We start from the raw sequence: 13561 nt of genomic DNA, 5'->3' as shown, positions 1-13561 counted from the left end.
TAATATTAATTTGACTGAGTAATGATATGTGTTAATTCCACCTTATAAAAATATTACAAGTTTTGATTTAGTAGCAGAAATTATCGAATTAAATGTAACTCCAAATAAAATGACATGTCTCATTAGACAAAAAAAAAATCCATGCAGAGAGCGGTTTTCTCCGTGTGCTTCCGATTATTCTTGTCAATATTATGGTGGTTATCTCCGTGTGCTCCTGAATATTCTTGTCAATATTTAGATGGTTTTCTCGTGTTCTTGCAATCATTCCTGTGGTTTCTTCAAGTGTTTCTGACTATTCTGAGAAACCGCTCTCTGCATGGATTTTTTTTTTTGTCTAATGAGACATGTCATTTTATTTGGAGTTACATTTAATTCGATAATTTCTGCTACTAAATCAAAACTTGTAATATTTTTATAAGGTGGAATTAACACATATCATTACTCAGTCAAATTAATATTATGCCATGAGACATCTGTGGAGCACCAACATGCAAGACGAACTTCCTTTTCCTTGGAGTCTAGCGAAGCCATCCTTCTTTTGCGATCGTTAGTGAGCATCCCGCATCCCGCATAAAATAACTAAATATTATTTACCTGCAAGCAACATGTGGCGACATCTGTTGTTGAAAAGCAGAACTACATGCATAAAGTACTTTTGCAGGAGATATATTAATTCTCGCTGATGAAATATGAAAAAATTTCTATTTAAGTATTGAATCTAATTTAAAACACTCAATTGGTATCTGGCATTAGTCTCAGTAACTAATATGAATTCTGATTTGGGATCTGACGCTGTATCGAAAGAACATAGGTGTAAGTTTTGCAGTAAAGATTTTATCTTGAGAAAGAATAAAAGACAACACGAGAAGAATGACTGTGTTAAAAATCCACTGCGCAATATGATAAGTTGTGTTCGATGTAGCAAGTCGTTTACGCGGAGAGAGAGCCTAAAAAGACATGGAAGAACTTGTAGCGCCAAGCCTGCGTACAAGCTAGAGGACAACGATGAATCTACCATCCTAAGGAAGAGTGATCTGCATTACCACAATAATTTTCTTGGCTCTTCCGATCTCGACAAAGAACTTAAATTGAAGGAGGTTGATGATTTACGGAAGAATGAAGACAATGGAAGAATCCTTAACGTGAAAAGAGAGAATATATTCCAGCCGAATTCAAGTAGATCTTTCCTACTTTGTAAAAATGATGGACTCCTAAAAAGGAAGCATGAAGACGATGAAGACGCTTCAACATCATCAACATCGAAATATTACGGAAAATTGGGTGAAGACGATTCCTTCTACGGTGATTGTTACAGTGACTCTGAGGCTGATGACAAAGACATAGACTATGATGAAGCACCTAAAGCTGCCAAGATCGAAGAATGTGGCGGTGTCCTGAGACCGAAACGGTGGAAACGACGTGATATATTAAATAAATCTGATCAAGCTTGTGATGATCACCGTCTCAAACATGAAAGTTACCCTGAGGTTGGTGGTAAAACGGAAGACACCAGAGATCATAATATTTATAAAGGTGCAAGGAAGATGGAGGTAGAAGAGATTGATTACACATCATGGAAAGATCCAAACATATTGGTTGACCGGCTAAGACTTCTGCATGGTTCGCTTTGTGCAGGAAACTATTCGTGCATCAAAGAAATATCCTTCATACTCAAGGAACTGAGGAATGCTGGCTACATACAATAATGGCTTGTTTTACTTGCATTTGTATAATGTAAAGCAATAAAATAAACAATTTAAATTATAAGAATTTAATGTTTTTATTTCTTGTATTCTGATTTCTAAGACTTAGATCTCGTAACTTGTGCTTCCTTGTTGCCTTTTTTTTTTTGTTGATGGAGCTTCCAAATGTGCTGCCTTTTCGATGATGGTGCTTCCAAATGTGCTGCCTTTTCGTTGTCGGTGCTTCCAAATGTGCTGCCTTTTCGTTGTCGGTGCTTCCAAATGTGCTGCCTTTTCGATGATGGTGCTTCCAAATGTGCTGCCTTTTCGTTGTCGGTGCTTCCAAATGTGCTGCCTTTTCGTTGTCGGTGCTTCCAAATGTGCTGCCTTTTCGTAGTCGGTGCTTCCAAATGTGCTGCCTTTTCGTTGTCGGTGCTTCCAAATGTGCTGCCTTTTCGTTGTCGGAGCTTCCAAATGTGCTGCCTTTTCGTAGGCGGTGCTTCCAAATGTGCTGCCTTTTCGTAGTCGGTGCTTCCAAATGTGCTGCCTTTGCGTTGTCGGTGCTTCCAACTGTGCTGCCTTTTCGTTGTCGGTGCTTCCAAATGTGCTGCCTTTTCGTTGTCGGTGCTGCCAAATGTGCTGCCTTTTCGTTGTCGGTGCTGCCAAATGTGCTGCCTTTTCGTTGTCGGTGCTGCCAAATGTGCTGCCTTTTCGTTGTCGGTGCTTCCAAATGTGCTGCCTTTTCGTAGTCGGTTCTTCCAAATGTGCTGCCTTTTCGTTGTCGGTGCTTCCAAATGTGCTGCCTTTTCGTTGTCGGTGCTTCCAAATGTGCTGCCTTTTCGTAGGCGGTGCTTCCAAATGTGCTGCTTTTTCGTAGTCGGTGCTTCCAAATGTGCTGCCTTTGCGTTGTCGGTGCTTCCAAATGTGCTGCTTTTTCGTAGTCGGTGCTTCCAAATGTGCTGCCTTTGCGTTGTCGGTGCTTCCAAATGTGCTGCCTTTTCGTTGTCGGTGCTGCCAAATGTGCTGCCTTTTCGTAGTCGGTGCTTCCAATTTTTTTTTCCTTTTTTGAAGGTGCTTCCAAGTGTGCTTCCTTTTTTTTGATGGTGCTTCCAATTTTTTTTTTTTCCTTTTTTGAAGGTGCTTCCAAGTGTGCTTCCTTTTTTTTTTTTGATGGTGCTTCTATTTTTTTAATGTTGTTTTGACTCTAGTATTTTAGTAAAATGTTCTTGGTTTGACTATCGTATTATTCCATACGGTGCATGTATATAAGCGAGTCCTAGACAGCAGGACGCTCAGTTTTGTTACTGACGTCGACGGTGTACGGATCATCTAGTTTGTTTCTTCTGGTGCATAAGACGTGTAATTGCTTGTTCTTGAGACTTCGATGGCATCTTTGCCGACTTTAACGTCGTACTCGATGGAGGATGTACCATCGACTACGGGAACCATGACGTCGGCGCCGACGATGTTGGAGCAGATCCCGTTGGCAACGTCTCTGACAACACTGGAGGAGACTTCGATATGTAGTGTTCCACCATTAGCTGAAGTTTCATCAGCATTGAATACTTCAATAAATGAAGAGCGTACTTCGCATCAGTGCAAATACTGTGGTGTATCATTTACTATCACCTCAAATGCTCGCAGACATGAAAGAAGCGGTTGTTCTTATAATGTTCAAAGAATACAATTTCAGTGCAATAAGTGCAATAAACTAATTTCACGTCTCGATAGCTTACATCGTCATTATAAAAAATGCTCCGAGACGTATAATGAACATGGTTATTGATTTGACTCATGTGTTGTACCGGCTAATGAGACTATATAAGTGATATGAACTTCAGTCCGTCTCTGGCTGCGTTGATGACCGGATCGGATAGACATTTAAAGTCATGTAAAAGGCTTAGTCCGTACAATAAGAAGACTGTTTGAATCGAGGAATCCAAAAGGCTTTAGTAATTTGTCAGTGTTTTTTTTTTGTACTTGTAGTAGTGTATTGAATTTATGTAATAAAATTTTTTTAAAAGAACTTGTGGTGTTTTTATTTTCTCAAACCTAACACTTTTTTAGTATTTTTTTAAATTAAAGTTGTTTTGTATCGGCCAGGGATCGAACCAAGGACCTAAGTCGATCTAATCAATCATCATTTAGATTATAAATTTATTTAATGAATTTTGAACTTCATCCGAATCTCTAGCATTAAAATTACGAATTTACAATATGGTGGTCTTGATGTCTGATAGGATGATGGTAGTAGATGATTTAAAGTCTCTTTAATAATGTTGAACGTGGTTTATTGAAATTATTATTTTTTTTACATAAAATTAAACATTATTGCATCGATCGGGTATCAAACCAAGGACAGGAATCGATCGAATCAATATGTAAATTAATGAGTGATTTATTTAATGAATTTTGGAATTTTTCCCGAATTTCTAGCTAAATAATTACAAAATTCCAAGATGGCGTCCAAATTTCAAGATGGTGGGTGTCACAGCAATAATAAATGATTACTGCACTCTGGCGGGTACGAATTAAACTAACATGGCATCAGCGCACTCTCGCCGATGAAAACAAGATGGTGGTCTCCAGCAATGAAGACAAGATGGCGGACATGACGTCATACTAGGTGACGTTATATATGCTTTGAAAAAAAAAAAAAAGTGTTGGGAGTCAGTCTGCCTGCAGCCACTGTGAGGAAGGATCGGTCGCCATTTTTAATTTTTTTTTGCCCTCGTCGGGTTCGAACCGAGGACTCCGAACTCCGTGTCTAAAAAGTACAATTTTTAAAAAAAAAAATATATTAAAATTTTATTAATTTAATTTTTTTATAATTTTTAAAAAAATTTCATTAAAATCGAATAATAAATAAAAAAGTTAAAGATGGCGGGCGTAACGGAAAATGCAAAGGTGACGTCATAATCCTATAAATGGCTTAACTGAGGCTTGAGTTAAGGATGCTTAAGCCAGTTTTAGGAATTTTCAGCCGCTGGGATTTTTAAGGACTAAAAACGGGAATTTTTGCCTCGAAACGGGAAATTTTTCCCTCGAAAAGAGAAATTTTTAATTTGTGGAATTTTTTGAGATTTTTTGGCGGAATTTTTTTTCACAAAAATGGAAATTTTGGCGAATTTTGAGGAATTTTGGGCAAATTTTGCCCAATTTTGGCGGATTTTGGCGATTTTTGAGGATCAAATTCAAGGTCAAGGTCAAAGGTCAAGGTCAAAGTCATCCAAGATGGCCGCCGTGACGTCACAATCCAAGATGGCGGGTGTCACCACAGGCACCACAGCCAGAAGCCATGTTCCAGAACATACATTCGTATACTACTAACATAATTTTGTGGTAGGTTACTACCCCCAATTTTTTCCACGAAATAATTTTGCTGTAACGACTGCTATTGTAGGACTTCATTCGAGTAAACATAATTCAGATACTCTGTGTTCAACCTGAAATACTTTCTCTATTATTTACAATAAAAATATTGTTATGCTCCATCATCTAAGACGTATACCAGTTTTGGTAAACACTTTAGACAAAAAAATCGTACAGAATTTTTCAACTTATTTTTTCGGGATGAACCCGTAGCTGAAGTTGGTCGGTAGAATTCAGCCTCGTCTTGTAAAAGCACATACATAAAACTTGTGTATTCTTTTAATTACGCCTGGTGGATTTCAAAAGAAAAAAAAATCTGTACAAGTTCGTTAAGCTTCTAAATGAACTTTGATTTTACGTTAGACACTCTCTTCGCAATATTACCCTCCTTCAGAAGAAGTTTCTCAGTAAGGCGATTTAATTTATCTGAGCATTTGATGCACGATTAAGTACGGCTGTATAGCGCATCCCAGTGTAATAATAATACAATAATAATAATTTTTACCTTGTATCGCCGTGCGATATCAATCACAGAAAATTGGCATCTACCGGCAATATGCTAGGTGAGTGCCTAGTATGTCATTATTAGAATGACTACTAAACATGTTACGCTATAAACATGAGGGGAAAAGCTGGAAATATGTTTTTTAAGTATCTGATTTATGTCTCTGTTACCGCAGAATGCCAATTTGTAAAAATTTTTATCAATTAAAATTTCTTAAATTAGAGAAAAAAATATTATTATAAAACGGCTTAGTTCAGATTTGAATTTTATAAATGTTATGAATTGAGAGCTTATAATTTATTCGTTGACAATGTAATTAATGTGTTTCTTTTAAGTTCAAAAGCCTCAGTGTGATCTTCCGATTAAAAGCTTAGGTACTGCGACAGAAAGGTTACTGACATGTATTTAAATTTCAAGATTTTATTGGTAGATGAAATTTAAGGAAACAACACCATTTTTTCCCCCATTCTGACCACTTTTTCAGCATGGTCACCTTCTAGTGAAAAAAGAATTTTAAAATTGGATGGTGAAACGATGAACTTCTTATGACGGATATACCCTACAACCTCTTCGTACACGTGCTGAAAAAAAAGAGCTCATTCAAACGGGAGCTCGCGAGAAATTTTAATGAGCTGCACGTGTATTGTTGATAGGGGAAAAAGGGAAAAAAGGGTAAATGAAGGTGAGTCGATCTCATTCGCATTTTCTCCTCCTCCCATCCTTCCCTCCCCCCACCACCCCTAATCTGAGGTTATGATTAGAAGACCACCAGAGAAGCTGCTGATGACTTCTCACGCGACGGGTCACAGGCAGATGACGAATACACACAAATAGTAACTATTTTGAAACCTACATATGATGACAGTCCCTTATACAGGTTTAACGGTGTCATTTAGAACTTGCCAACGTATATTAAACAAATTGTCCGGTTACGAATAGCATTCAAAACTATTGCACGCTTCTGTACTATTATCATCAATCTACAAGTTAGTTTTCAAATGTATTTATAACAGCATTAAAAGCCTGAAACACTTATTTTAAAAAAAAAATTGTATTCGTATAAACATTTTTGTACGCAACATTGTTTACATGGTATCATAGGCGGGCGCTGTATCATATACAGGCTGAGTCTGAATTCAAGCTTTAAACTTCAATAAAGTTGAAAACATTTATTACGACTTACAGGTTAGGTTACATTGCTTCCAAAGCCTAGTATACGACTTTGAATTTGAAGCTAAAAAATCATTTTATTGAAAAAAAAATAATCTACGATTGAACACTAAGCGTCTGGATATTGGCTGAAACACTTTTATTTGCCATGTATTTTCCTTACTTGTTACTACTTCTAAGTATTGAAATAATATATTTTTACAGCAGCTAAAATTATTGAAGTATCTGTAGGACTTGTTTTATTATTATTATCCAGGCTTTTAGTGATCCATAATACATACGTTCTCTATTATTTAAAATAAAAAAAAAGGATATTTATCACCAAATTTAAAGGCGTTTACCAGCCTTGAGAATCATATTGTACCAAGTGGTTTACATATTTTCAAGGTTTTTTTTTAAATTTTATTTTCGTGATGAACCTGTAGCCAAAGTTGGTCGGTCAAATTCCGACTCACACTGTACATAGGGTTATCATGCACGTGTTATAGAGGCACGTTACCGACAATATCATCGCATGCCAACTCATCGCCTTAGGCGTAGAGGTGAAGAGGCTGGTGATTGGCCAGCCAGGTTCATCCTTAACGCTCTTCTCTCTCTTGTAGACCCTGTGCGCCAGTCAGGAAGCCAACATTTAATTGCATATAACTAGGGACCGGAAAAATTCGCGGGTTCAATTACCTGTAGGATGAACTCCATAGTTCTACGTACACTCGGGCAAATGCCACCCACTCATTGGCTGCTGTCTTGTGAGACGTTCCAGCGTAGCAGCCTGTGATTCGATAAAGCTTTGGTTGGGTGTTTCTCATTGGCCCAGAGTCATCCAGGTGAGTTGTGAACCAATAGCAGAGGCAGCACTGAGGTATAACGATTTGTATTTTAGCCTATCGCGAAATGAATTCGCGAATTTTTCCGGTCTCTACATATAACATAGTACTAACCTTTATCATTTAGATGGTTTCAGATTAACTGAAAAGAAAAAGGAGAGAAGGTTATAGCCAAAGGAACCGTAAAAATTCGCGAATAAATTTTGAGATAGGCAAGAAGCCAAACACAGTTATCGTTTGGCTGCTTCTGTGATTGGAGCGCAGTTGAATTGACTCTGAGCCGATTGAAAAAAAAAACTCAACAAAATAAGTAGCGAACCACAAGCAACGTGGACAAAAGTTCTCACATGTCAGTAGCCAATGACCCAGTGCGTGGAGGGTTGTGGAGTATATCCTGGAGGTAAATGAATCCGCGGATGTTCCCAGTCGCTAGGTAAACGTAGATACATGGGAAAATTCGCGGTTTTCATTTCGTGGAAGTCTGAAATTTAAATAATTGTACATTTGTAATGCTTCTGCTATTGTTTCACTGTTAATTTTCGGGGATTCTCGAAAAAATTAGAGACCATCGGTCAAAGAAGTATCGAATCACGAGTTACACCGTTTGAGACGCCTCACAAGTCAGCGGCCAATGAACGGGCGACGATGGCCCAAGAGGAGTCTGTCCTGAAGGTCACTGAACCTTGGAATTCTTCCAATCCGTAGGTACGGGAGGAACGCGGTCGCTTGGACGATTTTGCAGCGTTCGCCGCTCGCATAAGTCGCTCGGTCGCTCCGGTTGCGGCGAACTGGCGAAATCCTCTCGACTGGCGCAAACAGCCCGCTCAGGTCCGGAACACACTCAGTGGCGGGGGGCCGAGGTTCGAGTCTGTAGAGCTTTCATTTCCTCTCTCATTCTTTCTCTCTCTCTCTCTCTCTCTCTCTCTCTCTCTCTCTCTCTCTCTCTCCTTCTTCGCCCCACCACTTGTCCGCCCGTGACGTCAAGTCTTCCCTCGGTCCACGCCACTCTACTTTCGTTTAAACCCCCCTCCCCAACCCCTCGGCGACCAATGCACGACGAAATCTTGCTGCGTTCCCACTTCCGCTCTCGTGCCACCCTTCCCACCCCCCTACCATCACTTCTCCTTCCCCCCACCTCTGGAACTCCCGCTGGTCCCTGCGATTCCAAGCACGTCCCACTTATGAAGTCCCGGACCCTTTCTCCCTTCCCGCTCCCGAAAAAAAAAAAAAAAAGAACTTCTTCTAATCAAGGCGGGGCGTCGGCGAGGCCTCGTTATCCGCATGTTAGAGGCGACGCGACCGGAATGTTCGAGCTGGTGACGTCACAGCGACGGGTGACGGCGCCGTCGTTAGTGGCGTGGAGCCACCCTGCCCCCCCCCTCCCCCCTCCAGAAGCCGGCGTTGGGCACTATATATAATGTGGGTCTGAATTCAAGCGATGAACTTCGGCTCCACGCACATCATGACAGAATACTTTGAAAAACATATACACGTCTTATGGTATAAAGTTATTCCCGAGGCTGGTATACATCTTTGAATTTGGGGCTTAACAACAGTTTTATCGTAAACAGAAGACAAACACGATCATTTATATATGCATTTTTACCTATCTATATTTTAACGTGTCATAGGTTGCCATAGGTATATAATACACGTGTGTATTTGAATGCAACTTTGTGACAACATTTCAAAGCAATCGTTGAAGAGCTTTCGGAGATTTAACAACATTTAAGACATTTAAAGTTTTATTAATATAGATAATATTGAAATAATTTAACATAGAACACTGGGTGTGTGGATTATGTTTGTCTGAATGAAATTATACGTATTTTCACTATAGCAAAAAATATTTCATTGAAATAAATGAGGCTAGCACCTTTATATTCCACATATTTTTTTGGCGTGTTATTATAGCGACAAAATTAGTGGCGGTTGCTCAGTGTTCTATCTTAAATATTGTCTAAATTGTTTACAGTAAAATTGTTATTCAGCTCCAACTTCATATCTTGGGAAGCACTGTAGACCTTAAGTCGTGGAGATGTTTCCAACTTATTTTGTCATGACGAACCTCTAGCCGAAGCTTCTAGGTCAAATTTATACTTACTTTTAATGTTTAGTGCTAATAATATAAATACGAGCTCAGCCAAAATGCTCATTAGAAGTCAAACTTCACACTTCCATAATCCACTTGAACATAAACCCAAGTATTAAATCATGTACACAATGGAGGTTCACACTAGCGGTTTACAACTGTAACAACCATTGCAATGAAAAAACTTAAAAGAGTTTTAAAGTAATCACTGATTTTAAAATAAGAATTATTGCTAATTTTTACACATCTATTAAAAAAGTAAATTATAATCGCGTAAAATACGCCAAAGCTTCTTAGAGAGATCTCGGTAATGACATCAGAAGCGAGACACAAGTAAGTACATATACTATGTTCATAAACAGTCACATTAATTTCAACACAAACTATTTTAGAAAATATTCAATAATTAATAACTGTCAATAACATAACAGTTAAATGGCTTAAATATCATGTGTGCGTTTGTTACTGCACACGATAATATATAAAATTATAAAAAAAAATTGTCATATAATATGTGATACACACACTCAAGGTTTTATAAACTTCGTGTATCATTAATATAATTCTAACGTGTGCTGCAGAAAGTTGAACGGATTTTGCGCCCAACACTGTGATTGGCAGGTGCGAAATCTCCTTCTAGTTATGAGTTCAACACCCGTGGCTATACTCACCAGCAGTAGTGAAAGTCATGAGCTTGGCATTGAACTTGGAATCTCTTAGCTTGAACGTGCTACCCTTATGGGACCAAGTACTGGGGTACGAGATCTGAGTTATTTTGGCGTAAGTGGTCAAGGGTGCAACCGAGAACATGTATCCCGTTCGTTCGTATATCCCGGTCATAAATATGACGTCTAGCCAATCGACGGGGGTTCTTACTACTTCACCTTACCATCCACATTCTACCATTTCATCAGTGGTTTGACTTTCGACAGACGTCGGGTGAGCTAACGTCTTCTAGTTGAGCGTTTTAGACGTAACTGCTTAAACACCTACTGATCTTAAAAATGTTTACTTAAAAAGTCATTACTTTTTTTCTGGTTTTCGAGCAGAATGAAAGGTTGAATCCTAGCGTTTTATTGTTTATTTATTTTTACTTCTTAAGTGTTTTCAAGAACGTTATTGAATGTAAGCACTAATAAATGCCATTACTAAAAGAATCATAAAACAATGCTCTCCTACCTTGAAAGCGCATCAGTGCTTTGGTTTGCAGGTCTCGTAGTCGCGATGTCACACTTCACTGCCGCTGCAAATAAATCAGAACAGATTAAAATAAATTAGAGATGAAGAGAAAAAACCTAGCCAAATATACCATGAATTCGAGTGCTATTTTCCAACATACGGGAATTTTTCAAGCCATATGTCTTGTACATCAGTGGCGAATGGACCGTAGGTAACTCAAAATAACGTAACAACAAAATCTTCTGTGTCCAGAGGTTTTATTAATATGTAACAGCTTAGCTCTCGGTATAAGGCATTTGGTAAGAGTAATTTCGTGAATGGAACGTAGGTCGCATGGAACGGAAATGTGTAAACACGGTTTTGCCATCTGTGGAGGATGGTGCGAAACAAAGTTCACAAAGGGAAAATCTATAGCATTAACTGTTTAATGAATTTTAACTACCTATATGAGCAGTGTTTTAATAAAATTACTTGTCGAAATCAGGTCCAAAGCCGGGGTTTAGTACTTTTTCAGGTCTTTTTCGCTTTTATCGGAGTCATTTCATTACAATCGAATGATTTGATGGTCGACGTAGCTGCTCAGGAAGCGAGTTCTAGCAGCGGATGCAGAAACTACGTGTGTTTCGCGTCCTGAAATTTAGTTTAACATACAATTTGTATATATTTATCACGCTCGGCATTATATTAAAGACTTTTACGTTGAATTTCGTGTCCGAGTTTTGTATCAACAAGTATATTATAAAACATGAAAACACATTAATTGGTTCATTATACCGCGTTTAGATGTTACATATCTCTTACGAGTACTAAAATACTAGCTCACAATTGTTTTTTTTAAATTTTTATACTTCTCAGAACATAAATTACTTAAATTTAATAGACTTACAATTTTGGTCTCCGATACCTTAGTCATACAAACATTTCCATCCCAATAAATTACCTATATAATGGGCTATTCCAAATTTCTTTTATTTTACCGACAGGCAAATGAGAACAGACCCACCAAAAATGACCACCTCACTACTCATCATATTATAGAACACTAAACATTTTCACACAATTCTATTCTTAGTGCTTTCTTTTTTTGTGGGTAGCCATCAAATTGCAAAATTAAATTGCAGAGAATTGTTTCAGCGCCTAATCATCAACCAAACGAATGTAAATTGCACGTATTATGAATAAGGAAAGGGACAAAAATATGTGAGAGCCAAATATTTTCAGAAATAATTCTTGAATGTTTTATTTTAGTGGATTTATAAATGGTTTCACTGGTAGTGACCTACTTCATGAAGCCAGTTGGTGGGTTTAACATCCGTATAAACGTGATGTACTTGAAGCTAGCTGGGAAATTGACCCGCATGGCAAGACACACGCTTGCCAGACGATATCCCTCATTATGCATACAGATTGAGCCATTAATTTAAATCCCTTACAATATGAGCACCTTTTTCCTCCTTTTCTACCCCTTGCGAAGTACTTTATCGCTTAATGAGGATATCCATTCAACTCGCTAAATGGTTTTCTGGGTCGATGTAATATATCACACATTATAACCATTAACCACTCAACTCTGTCCTGCTTTAAAATAAAATAGGAACTCTTTTTGCGTATTCCGTCGTTTAATTGTAAGAGTTCCGAGCGTTACAAAACGAAACCATATTGTTGGGACAACCAAAGTCTTACTGTCCGCTCGTGAACAGAGTTAAAATTAAAGTTGCAAAATATTCATAATATGTTTTTGACCATGTACTAAGGGTTATTTGATAATTTAAGTGTATTATTTAATAATAGATCCTCTATTCGTGTCTATGTTAATTCAAAGGAAATGTTTATACCTATAGGCAATTCAGGTATCGTGGAGAAGTGTTCGTTAAAAATTTCATAACTACATTAATGTTTTACAATTTTAATATAATTACTTATAATGACGTGAGACCTAGCTCATGTTTACTTTAATTTATTGGCGATATTATTCATAGTCACCCCCTTAACCATTGCATTTTTTTCAACAGATTCGTGTGAGACATTGGTATGTCATTACACACAAATAATTCCATTAAATATAGTTAAGTACTTTAAAAAATACTCAGTAGCTCGTCATTAATTATTAGGTATCTATTTTTCTCAAATTTCGGACGAAATTTAACTATTAAACTTAAAATTGATAAAGTAAATACTCGGGTAAGTGCATTTGTTCTTGTAATAAACTATGTAACAAGAAATTTTACTTAAAACTGCTTGTGATACACTTGACATCTTTGCAAGAAACCGGGTAAAATAAAGTCAGTGAATGGTGTTCGAATACTAAGAAAGGCATCGGGATGTGTACCAAGTTTCTAAAATGCAAAACTAAGTGTAATGTTCAGCTTGCAATCCGCCACCAATCAGCCAACCGACTTGAAATAAAGGCACAGACTTAACACAATAAAAAAGTTAATAAAACTTTTCTGTTTGGCTGAGTAATTACTGATAATTATTATAAGTACTACATTTACCGGGTCTGAGAAGGCATAGCAAATTATGGATGCATTATGCGTGAAAAATTGAAGTACATATTTTTCTCAGGGCTGGTTGTAATATAAGGTACATGGTTTTATTTATAACATATATTTGCTTTCCACGTTGACTTGTTTTAAAACTTTTGTTTATGGAAGAGAGAAAACACATTTTCTTCGTGATTAATAATGTTCAATTGTGTCAAGCGAATATTTGAAGAATGAATGGAACACCCAGTCTA

The sequence above is a fragment of the Bacillus rossius genome, chromosome 10 (genome assembly GCF_032445375.1).
Source record: "Bacillus rossius redtenbacheri isolate Brsri chromosome 10, Brsri_v3, whole genome shotgun sequence".
In the NCBI taxonomy this organism is placed as follows: domain Eukaryota; kingdom Metazoa; phylum Arthropoda; class Insecta; order Phasmatodea; family Bacillidae; genus Bacillus; species Bacillus rossius.
Note: the sequence above shows the minus strand (reverse complement) of the source record.